The 20,974-nt window shown below is 43.2% G+C and overlaps 1 long non-coding RNA gene across 1 annotated transcript in view; it reads right to left on the reverse strand.

Annotated features, from left to right (window-relative positions):
- Window positions 1–3,102: 3,102 nt before the first annotated feature.
- LOC144767605 (uncharacterized) overlaps window positions 3,103–20,974 on the reverse strand; it is a 157,397-nt gene continuing 139,525 nt past the window's right edge. The window contains exons 2-4 of the long non-coding RNA XR_013598280.1: window positions 7,115–7,234; window positions 5,269–5,538; window positions 3,103–3,501 (exon numbers count right to left, since the gene is read on the reverse strand). This is a non-coding gene — a long non-coding RNA (uncharacterized LOC144767605). The remainder of the gene's footprint in view (window positions 3,502–5,268; window positions 5,539–7,114; window positions 7,235–20,974) is intronic.

A 20,974-nucleotide genomic window follows, 5' to 3' on the forward strand; every position in this document is an offset into this window, starting at 1 on the left:
AATCTTGTGGTCCGTGTCCTCCCGTAGTTGGTTTTTTTGAACCCGTAGATGCTTTAGGATGACTTAATAGTAGTTGGACTAGGTCTGCTTGACTCTGTTTTCTTAAATTTTATATCTATAGGTGACTACCGGTTTGATATTTATTGCACTTTGGAGTATGGAATATAGAAAAAAATATATACATCAAACTACATAGAACGGACCTGCGTTCCTAAGGTAGGCGTTTGGGGTATTTTTCGAAGAGACATTTATACAATTTGCTTTTTGGTATTATCGACTTCCCCTCCGATTGCCTAAGCAATGGTATTACTGAGATACAAATTCCCCTCTGCAGGTCGTGCTATATAGGTAATACCTTTAGGCACGATTATTTATATAAGTATGCTTTTAACTACAGTCCCCTTAATTAATAAATAAACAAATAAATGAATGAGTAAATGACTAAACTAATAGACACAAATCATGTGTTAAGAGCGAATTATCTTGGAACAAACGATTCTTTGCATTCTGCTTACCATTTCAGATTCTTGCCAGTATAATGAAAATCACTTTGAAACTAACTGATTCCTAGTATTACTTTGGATCAGTAAAACGAATAACAGCAGAGTGGGGTAAACATACTACCGCTAGTTTGGAGCAGGATTTGGGGAATCTCAAATACAAGGAATATATAAAGAACAGAAGGACATAGAGGTTCTTGCCATTTCCCCCACCTCTTTAAGACGGGAAACCAATGTGCATTGGAACAACCATTTCGGTATGAAACACTGCATGTCTCTCATGTTTTTTATGTTTTTCTTTCTCTTACCCACAAGTATTTTATTTTGATGTGATTAGTATTTGCTTTGTTTAGTGTGGGTACGGTCTAATTTAAGTGGCACAATGGATTACATTATTGTGGAAAATATATATATATATGTTTTTGAGACATGCATGTGTGGAACATAGCTCCTGAGATGGGTTCTTAACATTAGCTTATAGGTGGCTTGAGAATGTAATAAGGTGACATTTAATCGTTTGCTGTGTTTTGAAACTCGTTTACGACTAGATGGGCAGAGGTTACAAGTAAGAATTAGAAGTTTGAACCTGGTAACCTTATCTTATTTTAAATGGATTAACAGAACACCTTATAGGGTGACACCCTAACCAGAAGTGGTAAAGCATGAGAGATGATGATCACAAGCTTTCACGTATCCTACAGCTTTCTTGAATTGTGGTTCCCAATAGACGCAAATGAGTCTGGCTTAATTCGGTATGACAAAAGACAAGTAATGCCCGATTGCAAATTCCAAATATGAAATGAATAGAATTAGTTGGACTATCACTCAGTTTTTTGTGTAAAATATCATACAGCACTTAAATGTTATTGTATATATTGCAAATATGTATGTCTTTGTATATGTATGAAGAAATGCTATGGCTAACTTATATGTTGTTGTTTTTAGGTTGGCACTGTAATGTTTTATATATTTTATGTGTTGTCTTGTATAGCACCTACATTGTCATTTTATATGTTTTTTAAACTTTCAATTTAAATTTTCAGAACGAAACGCGTTGGCTGGCTTTTTGGATTATTAAATGAACATTTGAAAAAATATATCAAGACTCAGCGTCTATGTGTGAAGATACTAAGAGAGTTGTCTAGTCTCTTCGATTTGGATGGAATTGACTTAACAAAGCGGTGCTTTTCCATATTGGACAAAAAACACCCTGCCAAGTGTGGAGACAAAAATTACTACTTTGTACACATCAAGTATATGTATAGCATACTTCTGTCCATTGACCCACTTAAACACTGGCCAAACAACGTGGCAAAACTCATGAGTGCATAGACCATCCAAGGGATTCTCTGGCCATTTATCCCACACCCCTACATATACATCATGTGGACATTGACCTCCAGTCACTGTAGGTCCATATTGTACACACGGTCACAGAAGACAAAAAATGCTATCAGTTAAACAAATGCCACTGTAATCACATATCCCTAATTACACAAGACGAACAGTTGGCATCAGAAGCAATGGTTGGATACATGAATACAAAAACAAGTAGGTGCTTTATTTATTCTTACTTTCACAACGGTAAAAACAAAGGCCAATGGTCAGTTCAAATGTTTTTGCTGTGGGAAAGCAAACTGTTGCCCATCCAAACTTGCCTTCAGATACACCATCAGGGATATCCCCCCCCCCTCTGGAAGGGATATTTAGGGGGCAGACCAGCCACCAAAAGGACAAAACTCGAGTTGGTTGGGTTAGTCCTTGGAAGGGCTGGGCTCAGGATTGGGAGGGTTGGCTGGGTCAGTGGAGTGCAGGATTCTATTGGGAGGCTGGGCTTAGGAAATTAGTATCCATGAAGGATTGTGAAGGGAATATGGATGGGGGTCTTTTTAGGTTTACTTTTCTTACCTGTGGAAGTACTGTGGTGGAATGGGGAAGATGCTCTTTGGGTTTTAGGAAAGATTGGGGTGTTGGCTGGATGGGTACACTTCCTTTTACAGGTTCTTTGGGTTCTTGGTTGGGTATTAGTAGGGGGCTGGGTTTGTTAATGTAGAAGGGAAATGGTAGGGATGTCAGGGTCCTCTTCATAGGTTTTGAAGGGTGTAAGTCAGTTTAGGTAGGGAAGAGGTCAAGGGCAACCGGGCAGAGTTTCTTGGCAGACTGGGTATGGAATGAGTCAAGGGTTGGGAATGTGTAGGTAAAGGGTTTCAATGGATGTGATATGTCTGTGTCTGCTGATGTGGTGTCTATAATGACTGTTTCTGCTGCCGTGATGTCTGCCTGTTTGTCTGTATTGGAGGGATGTGGTGAAGTGGGCGTGGAGTCTGTTTTCATGTCAGTGGATCTGCTAGTGAGGGTATCTCGTGTCTGCTGAGTGTATGTGTCTCTATCTTTGGGCTTATGTCTGTGTGGTGCTTGTCGATGTTGAGGTGAATACATGGTCATGTTTGTATTTATTTTTGGGTAGATAACGGAATGAGGAATATGGATGGGGAAGAAGCAGGAGGGTGGGCGGAAAGTTGAATTGGGTTCAGATTGCCATGAGTGTGGATGCTAAAGCCTACATGGATCTCTGTAGGGAAGACATACCATAGTGAATATCCTCAAGGAATGGCACCATCTGCATCTGCTGATTAGTATGCACCTGGAGGTCATTCAGCATTGCTGTATGACCCACACAAATCGGCCTCAGGACGTCAACGGCCTCCACTCTTAGGGCAGCAGGGGAGACAAAGGCAGGGGGTGAGGTACCCGATTCATCGGAGACTCATCCCCTTTTAGGGGAGCAGGGGAGAGCAGCTGTGGCAATGGAGATGGTAGAGGGGGCGGTGGACTGAGATGTAATAGAAGCTGGTCCAGGGTGATCCACCACCACCTGGGAGCGCTCACTGGAGCTGGATTCTGACAAAGATGACATTGTCACTGCCAGCACATGAACCACTGTGGCCAGCTGCTTGCCCAACAGTTGTTTCTCTGTCTCCTTCGCTGCCCTGGTGTGATGCTGAAAAACATAGCACAAAACAATTAACTTAAATTGTCTACATATACTGGCCACATAGGTCTAAGCACAACTCTTACCACAATTGCATATTTCACAATTTGTACTTGGATGACTACATTAGTTCACATATAGCCATTAGCACATGGCTTAAAACTACATGACCTGTGCGCGCTCTCACATAATGGTGCCATAACCATAGTCCGATACAACATCATGTTTGAACTTGTTCAAATTGTAACCTCATTGATGTACTCACAGATGTATTGACTCTTACTACTTGTGCGTTTATAGTATTCTATAATTACCTCATGGGATCAAAGGGAAAATATACATTAATTAAAAAATTGAGTTCCACTGCAAGGCTTAACAATAAGCTTATAGTGAGGTATCGCTAATCCAGCCCATGTTGAACAGCAGGTCATCCGCTACAGTGAACCTATTTTTATATGTTACGATCAAGATGAAGGAGGCATGAATAAGCCATTTCACAGTGTCCAAATGACACTTGCACATCTGTCCACTGGCAGATGATGAAGTTGTAAGTGCCATATGTGTATCTCATACTGAAGGCACATAGCGAATATATGATTTGAAAGGCACGAATTATGTCAACGAGTAGTGTGTTATGTCAGCACAGTCCACCAATGAAAAAGTGTTTGCCATTAAATACACACAGTAAACATTGGTGCATGTGAACACACCTTATTACACTGCCAATGTCAAAGATTGCAGATTAGTGAAAGGACATTTGGCGTACAATACCTCCAGGCCATGTAGGATCCTTAACAGAAGGGAAAATCATGTTACATAATACCTATTGTCAACACTGCTTACAAGCCTGCAAATACTGATGATGTATGCATCTCACCACAACAAGTCAGCCTATCCCTCCCTGATAAATTTCATCATGCGCATATTGACCCTCATGGATGCACATGTTCCTCACCTGACTGAATCTGCCCTTCTCAGAGGTACGCTAAGGCACAATTCCAGACTGGTCAGTTATGTTTCCAAACAAAGGGTATTTTGCCATCAACATGTTGATCTCCTTTGTGACACCCATTAATGCCATTGGGAATGTGTGTCTCTCACATCCATGTATTATCACCCTTGTTACTAGGTAACAGCTACTCTGCCAATCACAGACCTATGTTGTCACATACACATAGGCCTAAACATGCAATTAGCTAGAATTCAGATACGATGCATTCAGTCCCTCACTTACGGTAGGAGCCAGTCTGACATGTGACATCAATACACATACGTTCACATGAGCCAACTGCTATATTGGACAACAGATAGCACCAGTGGTGTTAGCACTTTCTCCACACAGATCATTCACCACTTACCAAAGTCAGCAATTACACATTGTCTGATACCTCAATGTATTGCATGGCATGTCACAGCCAAGTGGTCAAACATCACTTAACACAGAAGTGTGGGTGCTTCAATCCAGAGACTAGGGTAACACGTGTTTTGTTTGGGGGGGGGTATGTTGTGCATGACTACAATACGTAATGGATGTTTTCTAAGACATTGTGTTGTCATGTGCTCCTTCTACCATGGAATTGTACAACTGGCAGTGCCCTGCCTATTTTAGCCTTACATTACCATAATCAATGGCGATTACCATACATCTACTACTATTTTTGCATATGATAAATCTTACATATTACATGGGTCTGGAGTCTCCTCAAACCTAAAAGAGTGCAGAACATAAACATGCATGGTATTGTGCAAAGTTCACTAAGGACCATACTCACATACCCTGTTACTGTCTGGCTCTCAAGTGCCCATTGAGGTTGGAATAGGCCACCACCAGTATGCTGGCCATTATGGGGGTGGGGAGGTCAAGGTGCGGCGCAAGCCCCTTCTTGGAGGTGACAGGCCCAACTGGACTTCAGCTATTTTTCGGCTCCAGCCTCTCAAGTTTTGCCACCGTTTGTGACAGTGGATACTGCATCGATGTGTGACCCTCAGGCATAGCTCCTTACGGGTGATGGTCCTCTACAGGAAAACTTTCTGATGGGTGTTGACCTGTAAGGATGACATGGAATCAGACATTTAGTACACATGCAAGATGTACATCTACATCTAGTTTGTCACATAGGTCATATACAGCTAGCTTAAGCATTTAGCAAGTTAGAAGACTACATTTGTACAGACTGCACACGTCAGAAACCATTAAAAAAAAAAACATGTCCTGTTTCGGTTGGCACCACCCATCATCCTGACCTTGCCCTAATTGGGTACGCCACACTACACTGAATGAGACCAGACCACAGGTGGGATAACATATTTTACCAGCTAATCTAGAACACCTTTGTGTCATGAACATACTTCTAACTAGCATGGACAATTTACCAGATTCATGCTATCTAAAATAACAGAGAAATCTGGTTATTTAGTTCAGTAAACGTTGTTGGAAGCAAATGTAAGGTAGCACAAGTGTGTAACTTGTTGATCACAGTCTGAGGCACAATGGACATGTGTTCAACACAATAGGACTACAAGTTATGTTTGTCTCTGTTAGCCTTTGAAAAATCAGTTTTCCAAGAAAAAGGGGTATGCCATATGTGCCAGTGTGAAGGGACAACATCAACAAACCATTGTATAATCAGTGCCACAGTACAACACGGCATGTGATGCACTCATGTACTGCATTGCAGATATCCCCAAATATCTAAAGGTGACATGTTTGACATCCCAATTGTGCACATACATTTCGACATCACTCTTGACAGTCTGCCAACTGGTATCGTAAAGGTTTTTCATTTTCAAGCAAACATACTGAGGAACAATATGTGTGCATGTTCCAGACAGCTGAGACAGCTGAGTCTGTTCCTCACAGCATGTACTTGAACATATATTGCTACACTATGAGCATATTTGCCCAACCATAGTCCAATGAGATGTGATGAAGCCAAAACAGATGCTATATAAATCAACGGACGCAATATTCTGTACAACAGTAACACTGTCCACATAATTGTGCTTCAGCTGGGGTAATGGTCCATAGAGGGCTTACAACATTGCCTGTGTTTCAGCTCGGCATCCTTGGACTGTTGTTAAAACATGATCATCATATGGCCTGACTGAACATAATAACCTATACAACTGGTGGTCATCCTACATCTGACATGACCATTGTTGAACACTGTGATTTGCTATGTGAAGTGTTGTGATATGGCTGACATAACTTCAATGCGTCTTGAGTTTTTGTTGTGACTGTACACATCAACAATTTATCCACATATGCAACTGAAAGGTTACAATCACAATTAGATTTTGATGAGCTATGATTCCACAAGCACCTCTTTAGTAAAAATTAAAAGATAACACATTTAACATTGTGTAAAAGTGATATGTAGATGCATAACAAAAACATCATACGACGTATGTTGTCTATGATGAGGCATGCACATGACAATATTGAGTTAAAGTTCAGAACAATACTGTCACACATACAGCAGTAAATTTGTCCCTAACATTCCCCAACACACTTTCATACAATTGTAATCAGAATCCTGTCTTGGTCTTATTGCCACAATCTGCCCAATGTGTATGGTTGCATGACATCAAGGTAAGTATTCTCTTTCTGAATTGTACTCGCCTGCTCATCTGTGTGCCATACAGCTGCTTGAATGGGGAAGGACTGTGTCTAGCAGGGTCTCCAGCTCCTCAGGTGTGAAGGCAGGATCCCTGCTCCCTGTACAGCGTGTTATCGTAGCCCCTAGATGATGAGAACAGCAGCAGAGAGATGGGGAGGTATGAGAAGGTGCAGGTTCTGAAGTGAAGCAAATTGTATTGCAAATCGCAAGACATATATGTAGACTATCTTCTGTGAAGGCGGTCAAAAGGATAGGTCAGTGTCAGTCGTATTTTCCAAATTTGTCCAATGGCTGTGATTGCTATGTGACACTCTGCCCACGCACAATTCAAAATAGATGGCCGTTTGTGTTGCAGCTTGTTCCATTTGGAATGGAAATTGACCGCGTCAGTCTTCACTGTAGGCAGGCATATTCAATGGGCCCGACTGTCACTATAACAAGTTAGTCTTGCTCTGCAGAAGTGTGATGGCAAAGGCTCATGGTCTTGTACAGGTTTTTTTATAGCTAGATTGTTATGTGTGTCGTTTTGTGAATACATACAATGGTTGGTGTTGTGATCCTTAGCGTGAGTTTCTCAGAAGCATACTTTCCATGTGGCCTACAAGCCACCATGGAACTGCCAAGCCCTCAGATGCATCATAATCTGCTCAGCAGTACTACAAATGCCTTCACGCATTCGGAATCACTATGGACAGCCTTTCCGACTGACGCAGTCCTGTCAGAGTTGTCTCTGACTACCGCGGTTGGAGAATAAACTTGTATACATAATCATTTGGTGGTCAGAATCTCTAAAGGCCACGTCAGTAGGACGGTCATTCCACACGACTTCGCAATCAGGCCCTTTGTCTCTTTCTAATGTAGACAGACTTAATGACATAGGAGCCATTTATGGCAAATTATTACAATTAATTTAGGGAGAAAGGCAATAATACTAATGACCCACATTCATCAATCACTGGTTGATTGTAAACCCAACCTAAGACATATGCAGCCAGATGCATCAAGCTAAAAACCGGTCGCAAAGGGGTAGATTCTCAGAATCTGCCCCTTTGCGACCGGTATTTTTGCATTTGGGATGCATCATCCCAAATGCAAAAATCGCAAATTGATATTCCTTAAATGCAATGCATGAAAGTTCCAAAAAAAGCGAATTCTCTAATAGGGCACGCAAATTACCACGAAGTACAATTTCATGGTAATTTGCAATAACTTAGAAAAATGCACTTTAGTGCATCTTTCAAAGATTCATGTTGCGCACACACATGCCCTAAGGGCATGTGTGTGCGCAACATATGTGCACAGATCAATTTGGACACCCCTGCACCCTTGAAATCGCAATCTCAATTTGCGAATCGCTAATTGCGATTCGCAATTTGAGATTGTCTTCCCATTCATTCCTATGGGCCTCTAGGCCCATAGGAATGAATGGGGATGTATTCCTTAATTGCGACTCGCAATTTGCGAGTCGCAATTAAGGAATTCTAAGAAATCGCTATTTTTTTAAGCGATTTCTTCATGCATAGCATTTTGCTATTCCTTATTAGCGATTCCTTATTTTTCGCTAATAAGGAATCGCAAAATGGATGCTTGATGCATCTGGCTGATGGAGTCTTTCATTTTCCCTAGCATAGCTTTATAATTGAACTACAAGAAGATCACATTGCAAGAAGTGTGCTGTTGTCCTTTTGAAATTGTACCTTGTATGAATTGCAAGTCCCAGAAACTGGACAACCTCACTGGCATTACAGATCTTTTCAATAAAAGTGTGTTTACTACACTGGATACCCTACCTTGTTAATTTGGCAAGAAGAACATGGACTGCAGAGAAATTAGCTTAGAAACATGGAGGGGCAACTAACACTCTGGGGAAAAATTTACAACGAATTACTGCAACACAGAGCTGCAAGCACAGTTGCTGTACTGCATTGTGTGAAAGGGATCAAGCAGATCTACTAAAATATGACATGGGTTTCTCCCTACCTGCTTTGGTGCATTTAGGAATACACCAAAGTGAAAGGGTGTGTCAGTGATTTCAAGCATATTATTTGAACTGGGAAGGGACCCATCAAAGACAAATTGCTGTGCTTTAACTTCGTTTTACATTTATATAATTTTGTATATGAGCCAAACAATACATCACACTTACAAAACAGTTTGAAAAGCGAAGTATTTCTTTTTGCTATTGCCCCTGCCTTAGGCAGGGGGTAAAGGTTTGATGCAAATATCTGTGTACCAATGTTAGTAGATTAGAATTTAGATCAAAACCCATGAGTGGTTGCATGAAAATGCCCTTGAACCACCCATGGCACACCAGCATGATCAAAAGTCTGCAAACATCAGCAAATCACTACTTTTGGTTACTATGAGGTTCCTTCCAGCAAAAAACATATTTAGCACTGAAAAGGTAATTCCAAAATCAATACGTTCTGTCAGTTTGCATCACTTTTATAACATAAACCTGGCACTGAATGCACGTTGTGAAGGAGAGATCAGCCATGGAGAGAATGATCAGGGCACCTGTCGAAGTGAGCAGGGATCTTGCAGGGTGAAGTATCTTCATAGATTGAGTTAAGCCTTCCACCTGGCTCCACTACAGATCACTGATTTCTGGCTCAGAATACACCTAAAATGCTAGCCACCTGGAGAGAGGCATGTAGCCTGAGGCCCTGGGACTGTGTAAGGTTTACCAATATTAATGGTGCCTGTGCCTTTAATTCTCCTGCCTCAAAAGTACCCCCTTCCCTGGGAGGAGTGTGGTCTGGTGGACTTGTATCATACTAGTGGATCTCACGGGGGAGATTGTGGGTGCTGCTGATGGAAGAGGTGAGGGAAGGATTCCATGCCAGGCTCGACCAGTGACCAGCTTCTGGCTTTATCATCAGGCAGCTTGAGCTTCAGGTTCCACTTCTGAAGGAGACAAAGGCATTTTCTAAAAAAGAATGAAAGAATTGCAGTGGTATTCGAAATCTGGTAGGCACTCATATCCAGTGGTTGCTCCTTGAGGAAGTGCAGTGGGGCGGTGGGGGGGATGGGCATGGTGGGGGGGTAATAAACTCCGGAATTGGGCCAAATGGAGTTGAGTAAAGAAATAAATAAATAAAAACGAATTACGTGGCACGCTGCATCGCCGATTTGGCGTTGCAGTGCGTGCAATGTAATTCGTTTTATTTCTTTATTTCTTTACTCAACTCCGTTCCGCCCAATTCCGGAGTTTACTACCCCCCACAGTGCCCCTCCTCTGCCTCACCCCACCACCTCGCAGCGCTCCCTCGAGGAACCACCACTGCTCATATCCACAGCTCCAGTGTTCTGTATGACAGAGCCCCTTTAAGGTGTGAAACACGTTCGCAGTGTCTGTCAAATGTATGAAAAAAGACACCAACCTCTGGGGATTCATTGGAAAAGAAAAGAAAAGAAGTGGAATGAAGTGGAGGTGCAGGACCTCCTACCACCAGGCTCTGGTATGTCAGGTAGGCCATGGATGCCCTCTGATGTTAGGAGGTCCCGCACATTCTCCTCCCAGGACCTGAAGTAGACTGGTTTGGCAGGAGGGCACTGCCAGTGCGCTCACTCAAGGCATGTTCCTTCTGGAGGAGCTTCTTGACCCTCCTGCGCATGTCATACCACCTGTTCTGGATGTCGGTCTTTGTGCGATAAGCTGGTGCTTGTGCGTTCACCTTGTCCACGATCCTGTCCCACATCTTGGTTTTCTGCAACATGGGGGTACTTTGAACCAATGCGCCAAACAAATGTGGCTCCACTCTGAGGATCTCATCTACCAATATTGCTAGCTCAGTGTCTGTGAACTGTGGATTCTTCTTATAGGGCATGGTGATGGGTGGTGGTGAGGAGTGATGTGGGTGGGTAGGTGCAAGTGAGGTTGGGTGGGTGTTTGTCTGTTTTGGATAGGTGTATGTGTGTGAGTTTTTGGAGGGGTGCTGATGGTGTGTGGGTTGTGTGATGGGTGAGTTGTGTGTGTGTCAGTGGTTGGTGTCTCAAGTTGTTGTGTGCTGGCTGCTCTGTTGTATTTGCAAAGGATCATGGTGGTGCATTTTTGCCATTTTATTGGTGGAGTTGTGGGTGTGTTTTTGTGGGTTTTATTTTGTATTTATTGATTTAGTCATTGCTTGACTGGTCTTTTTTTGTGTTTTTGCCATTGTTTTTCGTGGGCATGTAGGAGACGTTCCTCTGACCAAGTCGGATGCTCATGTTGGCTTGTGCGGGCTGCTCCGTGTCTTTCACGCTGGTTTTGTTCTGAGTTGCATGCGAATCGATCGCGGTGGTCTCTCACATCAGGTATGTTTTTGGTCTGTGTCGGTCGTGCGGCTTGGACTCCGTGCGACTGGGTCGGATTTCATGCATTTAGCATCGTACTGTGCGGCTCGGACGTTGTGGGTACGTATTGGTTGGGTTCATTCCGGGTTCGGTTAGGTCGGTGGGGCTCCTGTCCATTTTCCGGCCGGATGGCTGATTTTTGTACGGCTCGGTCAGACGGCTTGTGTTCCGATGGCTCGGTTGTAGGTAATGGCTTTCACATCGTATTTCACAGGTCATATGGTGCCTGTAGGTGTCTGTCAGACTCCGTTCCGGGTACGAGTCGGTCGGGCCGATTTCCGAACGGAATCTGTATCGGCCCACCTGTGTGTGATAACTTTTACCTGAGCAATTGAAATTCTGTGTTCTGCAATAGAACATGATGTATTTTAATGTATGCGAACATTGCACCTTTGACTAATTTCATTGTGGAGAAGGTAAAGAAAGCAGTACATGTTTTGGTTTAGTGTACCAGTTTATTTACCTGAAACATTGGCGGATTTCAACAGAACAATATTTATTTTGAAGTCTCATGACAGTAGAAAAAAAAGAGTACTGCAGCAGGGATAATTATCATTCTCAGGTATAGGATTTTTTTTTTTTTAATGTCCTCTCGTAGCTGATTTTCAAAGTTGTTTTGACCCCAGATTACAGCAGTAAAAGTCAACTGAACTACTTTCAATTGTTCTATTTCATTTGATTATTTTGTCTTTTTCCAATGAAGATGGACATCATGATAAATGAGTCAGTTAAGGCAACATATTACAATTAGTTTTCGCGAGAAAGGTAACAATGCTGATGAGATACATTCTTCAATCACTGGTTGATTGTAATCCCCAGACAAAAAATATGGAGCTTTTGATTTGCACTGGCACAGCTTTAGAATTGAATTATTAGATATTCACTTTGCAAGAAGCATGCTGTTGACCTTTTGTTTTTGTGCCATGCATGAACTGCCAGTCCCAGACACTGGACCACCTCACTGGCATGGAGAGGATGCACGACATCCAACCTTAATGAATGAATGAATGAATGAATGAATGAATGAATGAATGAATGAATGAATGAAAGGGTTTTTTGTACAGCGCGACGTTCACTCCAAGGAGCAACTTGGCGCTTAGCCGGAAAAACAAAAAGGGGGCATTTGGTGATGTATTACAGAGGAAAGGGTGGCTGAGAGAGAAACTTTAAATCAGAGATAGCACTAAATTATATGGGGTAGCAAAGATCCATGTTTTGAGAAGGCGCCTAAAAGTGAGTTCTGTTTGTGTGTGCCTCAGCTGTGTGGGTAGAGCGTTCCAGACTTTTGTCCCTCATACCACCATAGTCCCCACCCGTGTGGTCAATTTGAAGTTGGGGACTGTGAGCAGATTTTCTGATGTGGACCACAAAGTGCGTTTGGTGTTATATGGCTTGATGTTGGATCTTAGATATTCTGGTCCGGTTTCGCTTATGGCCTTGTACGTAATGGTTAGGATCTTAAAGAGAATCCGTTTATGAACCAGAAGCCAGTGAAGCGTTTTAAGTGCTCCACCTGAGGAAGAGTCCCTAGGGAGCTTAAGTACCAATCTCGCCACAGAATTCTGGACCACCTGTAACCTTTTCACAACCATCTTTTTTGTTCCTGCATAGAGACTGTTGCAGTAGTCGAAGCAAGATAGAATTAGGGCCACCGCAACAGTCTTACTAGCAGGCAGTGGAAGTAGGTACAAAAAAAATTCAGAGGGTTTTGATGGATTGGAAACACATGCCTGCAGTTGAAAAGAAAGTGTGGGGTCGAATTTTATTCCTAGGTTTTTTGACTGTATCAGCCGTTGTGGGTGGGGCATCAGAGTACGAATGCCACAATTGGTAGCGTCTAAAAATATTGGATTTTCCAAACAACATAATTTTGGTATTGGAGCTATTACATTTAAGGTGATTTTGTTTCATCCAATTCATTACTGCCATGAGGCAGTGAAGGTAGTTCTCTTCTGCCGCTGAGGAGTTTTTGTCCAGAGTGAGCATCAGCTTGGTGTCGTCGGCGTAAGCAATTGACTCAATATCAAAGGTGGCTATCAGAGAGAGAAGTGGTGTCATGTAAAGTTTAAACAGGGTATGGCTCAGGGATGAGCCCTGGAGGACCCCTGATGACAACCATTTATCTCCTAATTTGTAACTACCCAGAGTAACAATCTGATGCCTTTTATCTAGGAAAGATTTAATCCAGGACAGGGCCTTGTCTTTAATTCCGCTGTGATCCAATCTGTCTCCCAGGATATCATGAGATACAATGTCGAACGCCGCCAATAGGTCCAACAGAATCAGTACTGCCTCCCTGCCTTGATCAAGGATAAACTTTACAGTGTCAGTGGTATGGAGTAGCACGGATTCCGTTGAGTGGCCTGGTGTGAAACCTGATTGCTTGGGATGCAGCGTATTAGTTTTTTGCAGGATGTCATTAAGTTGGGCATTCACCAGTTTCTCCGTAATATTACTAACGCATTGTAGTAGTGAGATGGGTCTGAGGTTTGATAGAGTAGTAGGGTTGAGAAGTTTCTTTTTTTGGAGAGGCTTTACTGCAGCAATTTTCCAAATATCAGGGATTTTTGCTAGCCTAAAGGTGGTATTAATGATTTAGGCAAATTGGAGAGCAGCCATCCACTTTCAAAGATATTTTTCCACACTTGCAAAGCCCTTGGCTGGTTTTGACTAGGAGCAACGATGTAAGCTTACCTTCACTTTGCCATTGACAAGAATATTACAATTTTAAAATGCATTTTTAAGAAACGACCTCACAAAATGTTTAAAATGTTCCATTTCTGTGTCTGATATATTTTACCTGACCAAGCCACATTTTATTTTCTGTACTGGAACACGATGTTTTTATTTTAATGTATGACATTGCACTTTTGATTAATTGCATTGCCAAGCTGCTATAAGAAAAATAAAGCTGTGCATGTTTTTTGGGTGTACGAGTTTACTTACCTGAAACCTTGCCGGATGTTGACTGAACAACATTTATTTTGAAGTCTCATGATAATAGTAAAAACAACGCCCTGCAGCAGGTATCACTATCATTCTCAGGTATAAGACGTTTACCAAAGAATGTTTCATTGCAGCTAATTCCCAAAGCTGTCTGGACCCCAGATCGTCAGCAGTAAAAGTATAAGTATTAGTACAATGAGTTTAGTGAGAAAGTTCACAATACTGATGAGCCACACTCATGATTCACTATTTGGTTGTAATCCCCAGAAAAACATAAGGAGCTTTTGATTTTCACTAGCATAGCTTTAGAATTGAATTAATAGAAATTCACATTGCAAGAAGCATGGTATTGTCTTTTTAAATTTGGCCATGCACGAACTGGCGTTCTTAGACACTGGACCACCTCAATGGCATGGAGAGCACACATGACATCAATCCTTAAGCTCACTTGAAGCAGTACCTCAGCACAGTGTTGACAGTCAGGGTGTAGTTACACACAAGGGATTTAAAGATCTTTTCAGCAAAAGTGTGCTTATTACACTGGGCACACTACCTTGTTAATTTTACATGAAAAGATTGGGCTGCAGAAAAATGAGCTTGGAAACATGGAGGGGCAACAAACCCTCCAGGGGCAGATTTTCAAAAATAATTATGGCAACATAGTGCTGCAAGCAAAGTTGCTTTGCTGCATTTTGTGAAAGGGATCAACAAGATCAGCATCATATATACTAAATTAAAGCACTCAATTTTTCCCTCCCTGATTTGGTGCATTTAGGCTGCCTTCTGCCAACACATTCAACCTAGCACCACAGTGAAGTGGCGTGTACGTTATTTCAAGCAACGTTTTTGAACTGGGAGAGGCCCCATCCAGTTCAAAATGTTGTGCTTTAACATAGTTTAGCAGTTATTTAACTTTGTATTTGTGTTGTACAACCAGCACATACACAACCATTTTGGAAAGTGAAGTCTTTTTTTTAATATTACCCATGCCTCAAGGAGGAATACAATTTTGATGCAAATACATGTGGACCAATGTTAGTAGATTAGGATTAGGTCACATCCAATGGGTGGATGCATGGGAATGCCCTTGTACCACCCATGGCACATCAGCATGATCAAAATTGTGCAAACTATAGCAAATTAGTACTTTGGGTTATTTTGAGAGTTCCTTCCAGGAAAAATAAGTTTTTCGCAGAAAAGTAAATTCCAAAATCAATACTTTCTGCCAGTATCACTTTTCTAACATATACCCGGCACTGAATATAGGCTGTGAAGGAGAGATCAGGCATGAAGAGACTGATCTGGGTACCTGTGATGTGAGTGGGGAACAACCAGGGTGCCATATCAGAGTAGATTGAGTTACTCAGCAGTGATTCCTGGCGCAGACTACATCTAAAATGCTAGCCACCTGGAGAGTGGCTAATAGCTGGAGAAGGGATCAGGGACTGTGTAAGGGTCCCCCGCATTAATAGTGCCTGGTCCTTTATTCCTCTGGCCTCAAAATTACCATCTAGCCTGGGTGGGGTGTGGTCTGGTGGACTTGTATCATCCTAGTCACTCTGACGGGAGGGGGGGGGGTTGTGGCTGCTGCTGATGGAAGAGTAGACAGAGGCATTTCATGCCAAGAGTGACCACTGACCAGCTTCTAGCTTGATCATCAGGGAGCACCATCATGGTGCCCCCTTCTGAAGAGACAGTGGGGATTTCATTTTCTTAGAAAGAATGAAAGAACTTTGGATCAAATGGACAACGTTCCCTAAATAGCACACTGAATGCCCCTGAGGGCACTCTGCCTACTTTGGGCACAGGAGGGGTAATGGATTCCAAGTTACATACTAGGGCTGCACGCAGTTATAGTGATAGCCATTATGCTAATCGTTGCTGCTGCAAACACCCCAAGCTTCTAAACCTATTGACAGGTTTGGCTCACAGAGGAGTTGGGTGCAGAAGGCAGTGTTTAAGAGAGCAGTACAATAAGCAGTGCAGAGCATCAACAGTGATGCCACAACCATCTCTACATTGATACTTCACCGGAAAAGTATATAACAATCATTTTCATTTGAAAAATGGAGACTGACTGTTTTGTATCTCGGGGCTCCTGACTTTACCTTGCGCAAACTGCAACTAATACAGAACTGCGCAGCCAGAACACTCTTACAAATTCCCCGCAGATCATCAGCAAAACCCGGACTGAGGTCACTGCACTGGCTCCCTATAAAGGAAAGAATAAACTTTAAATCACTCTGTATTGCTCACCAGACCTTCTGGTCTCTAGGCCCGGCAATCAATCTCCCTCTTATCACACCCTATCTCCCCACAAGACAGTTGCGCTCCACCTCTGCAAATCTAGCCATGGTGCCGCCAATAAAGAAATCAAGGTCTGGAGGCCGCTCCTTTTCCTATAATGTAGCCAAGAGGTGGAACGCTCTGCCTCAGCATCTAAGATCTAACCCTGATATTCTCTCTTTTCGCAAACAGCTGAAAACGCTCCTGTTCACTACATAACTGTGGAGCTGAATCTGCCTCTTCCTAATCCTAACCTCAGTTGGTATGCTTAGCGCTTGGACGCCTCAGGGCAGCTACGTGCGCTCTACAAATCTGAGTTCACTGTTGCAGGATTCCAACTGACACTGCCTACTTGTATTTCAGAGGTGGGTGAGCCCAAAGCCATCCTGACATGGACATTATAGCGTTACTCTTGGACAGGAAGTCCAGCCTTCAATCAATCGGCACCAGAATAGGCCATCTGACTTCACAAATGCATCTCATCAAAGCATATCTGGATACACATAGTGACAGGTTGGATGAGGCAGAACACTAGATCTCTGAAGATGATATCAAACCAAGCCTACCTTACTGCACTGTTTGGAAAAAGAACTGAACAGAGTCACTATAAAAAATTAAAATCTGAAGGCACGGTCTCACATGAGTAATATCAGAATCATAGGCTTACCAGAGTTGACCAATCTTTGTAAACCTGAGACTTGTGTCAAAATTCTGTGCAGCTGAATGCCTCGATAGATCTAACTTCTCAGAAATGCTGATAGTAGAGGGAAAGAACAGGTTATAAGGCACAGGCTGCACCCTAGGGTGCCCCCTTGGCCGCTGATTCGCACACTCTTAAATTATTGTGAATGAGATATGGGGTTGCAGCTGGCACACTAAAGGTGGCCATTGCATTACCAGTGAAAAGATATCTACATTTTTCTCTGCCCATGCAACCAATGGCAACTTTGCCGCACAAAATTAACTTCAAGAAGGCTCTGGTTTTCCATGTCCGCAGGTACATATGTCCATTGGACTATATAAAAAAACAGAATAATAAGGTCCTTCCGGCTTCCTTGAGGCAGCAAAGATAGGCTGCATCTACTACACCAGACAAACCTGCTAGGAGGACTATGTCTGCTGCATCCACTTGTGGAACAGACCTCCACTTGTACAAGGATGGAATAAGTAACTTGAAGCACTAGTTGGCAATCCTCCTGTTAACCGTCAGGGTAACCAAATGCCAAGAAAATCTGCCCACCACCTGATGACAAAGTGTCTGCAGGAAGTCAGGACCTTACCCGAGGTGTCCCCAAGCCCATGGGGCCAATAGCAGAATTCGAAGTGAACTCTGGGCCCATTAAAAAGGATGAGTTTACCTGTAAGCAATTGCTGGACTTGCTTTAACCAGGAGACTAGTTGACCAGTGGCATCTGAACCTACACTAGACCCCACTGGTGCATTGTGGGACACACTGGCGTATTGAACCTTGAGGGGGCCTCCCTGCAAGGCAGCTCGGGGGCCTCCCTCCGGGCTCAATCAGGAGCCCTGCAGCCAGAGTGCTGTGCTGATGGGGCCTCCTGGAGCTCAAGGTCCCCCCGCACTGCAGGGGCTGCGGGGGGCCTGTGTTACGCCCCTGGTGGGACATCGAGGATTGAGGCCAGGGATGAACCCCGGAGTTTGTGGCTCTGGGAAAGTCACTGCATCTCTGCGGTAAATGGCATTTATCGATTCGTAAATACCGAATTTTACTGATTCGGTATTTACAAATCGGTAAATGCTATGTAGGTATTTGTACCGAATTATTTAACGAACCGGTAGCATTCGGTAATAGGCCCATAGAAACCAATGGCAATTACTGAATCGCTAAATACCGATTCGGTAAAATCACCGAATTGACAAGGGGGACAGGGTGTCACTTTGACACCCTGTTGCACCCCTGATTCAGGCTTGTGTGCCATGTGACACACATACATGCCCTTAGGCATGTACACAGGAATTCGTTATTTACCATCAAATAGTATTTGATGGTAAATAACGAATTCCTAAGGGCCTGTGGCACTGTTTTCAGTGCCACCTACATCCCATATTACCGATTCTGTAAATTGACCGATTCGGTAATTTACAGAATCGGTAAATTTACCGATTCGGTAAATTTACAGAATCGATCATTTTCTGGCCCCCTACATCTGAAACTACAAATACCGGTCGGTAACGGCCGAAATCGGCCATTACCGACCGGTATTTGGCCACCTACATATGGCCCAAAGGTATCTATCCACATTTACAAAGCCCATAGCTGATTTTGATTAAACTTTCTTCTAAACCAAAGACTATGACAAAGAGCAAATGTGTAAACTTACAGTCACTCTTCCTTTAAAATGTATATTACATTTGTTTATGCTTTTTTAAAGAACGGTGTCATACAACGTTTTAAACGTCCTATTTCGGTGATTGTTATCTTTTACCTGACCAAGTCAAATTCTGTTTTTTGCAATGGACCACGAAGTATTTTAATTTATTCTAACGTTGCATTTTTTACACATTTGAAAGCGTCGCTCTGAGAAAATAAATACATTAGTGTATGTTTGTATTTGGTGTGTGAGTTTATTTACCTGAAGCCTTGTAGGTGTTGAATGCACAATCCACACTTTTGTCCAGGGCCGGACTGGCCATAGCGGGCACCGGGCAATCCCCCGGTGCGCCGCACAGGTGGGGGCCGGTTTTGGGCCCCTGGGGGGCGTTTTTGTTACAGGGCCGTTTTTGCAGCATAGCTGCAAAATCGGCTCTGTACCAAAATCGGCCGAAAACCGGCCCCGGCAAATCGCTCGGCGGCACCTCTGGCGGCCGAGCACTTTGCCAGGGCCGGATGTGGTACCCAGTCCGGCCCTGTTTTTGTCCCTAAAAATAGGACACCACACATGTGTGTGATGGGAATGCTCCCAAAATACAACGCAGCAACAGCAAGATTCTTTTATGTAATATCAATCTCTCCAATGATGCCGGCCGCTGTAGTATTTTGGCCGATGGTTGGTCAGTACCCAGGCCAATTTACAAATCACAGGCATTTCGTAAAACTCGACATGTCACATGTGGGTGAGTTCAGTTTGATGTGGCATGACTCCCTGAAGACATTGTGCATGGACACAATCGCAGAATCGACTCACATTTCCATGAGAGATCTTTCCAGAATCTTTCAGTATTAACAATAGTCCTATGACTCAAATGGGGCATATTATCAAGGGCTCATCGCCGCTTTAGCTGCACTTTTTTGCTGCTAAAGTGACAATATTGTTATATCCCTGTTAGCAAGCTATCGCAAACAGGCGTTAGCAACAGCATCCAGGCAATAGCTGCCAGAATTTCCATCGCCTGGAATATTCTAAGGGTGGGCGTAGTTCGCGAAGTAGCGCTACGTGAAGCTACGCGAAGTGCACTTCGCACTACGCAAACTTCACGTAGCTGTTCGCACTGTGCAAGATGCGTTTTCAATGATTGCACAGTGTGGATAAGCATCCGGCACTGTGCAAGCATTGAAAACGGCATCTTGCACAGTGCGAGCGGTAGTTTTCTTTTGCTCGAGTAGATTATTACTCGAGCGTCAGCTTTCTCAACGCGAACAGGTAGTTTCTCATTGAGAGCGGTCGCGAGCATGCGCAACCACTCACAATGAGAATCCTGACCTCCTCGCGTTGAGAATCTCGCCGGGATGTCATTTTGCTTGCTCGCGGTCGCGAACATGACGTTCAGGACCGCGAACAAGCAAAAAATGACCGCTGCACTACGCTACGCATGTTCGCACTGTGCTACGTGCACCTCGCGTAGTGCGAAGTTGCGAAAACTTCACAAACTCCACGAGCGTAGCGTAGTGCTTCGCCCAGGGTTAGAATATTCATCGCTAATGACATGCAAGGTAGGTGTTCCCTGGCAAAATTTCACAAAAACTCATGCTAACATCACTTTGCTCTATTATCAAGGATGGCCCGTACCTGCAAAGAGATAAAACAAGCATTTACAATGCAACAGGTCTCACAATATTACAGTTTGAGCTATGGGCAATCCTAAATAATGCAACACCAATAGCTCAGAGACAGACACAAAGACAGAGACACACAGACAGAGACACACACAGAGGGAGAAACACAGAAACACACAGTGAGACACACACACACAGAGACACAGACAGAGACAAGCGGACAGAGACACACGGACAGAGACACAAGACAGACACAAAGTGAGGCACACTGACACAGACACACAGAGACACACAGACAGAGACACACAGACAGACACAAAGAGATTAGAGACAAACAGAC

Source organism: Lissotriton helveticus, chromosome 7, assembly GCF_964261635.1.
Source record: "Lissotriton helveticus chromosome 7, aLisHel1.1, whole genome shotgun sequence".
Lineage (NCBI taxonomy): Eukaryota > Metazoa > Chordata > Amphibia > Caudata > Salamandridae > Lissotriton > Lissotriton helveticus.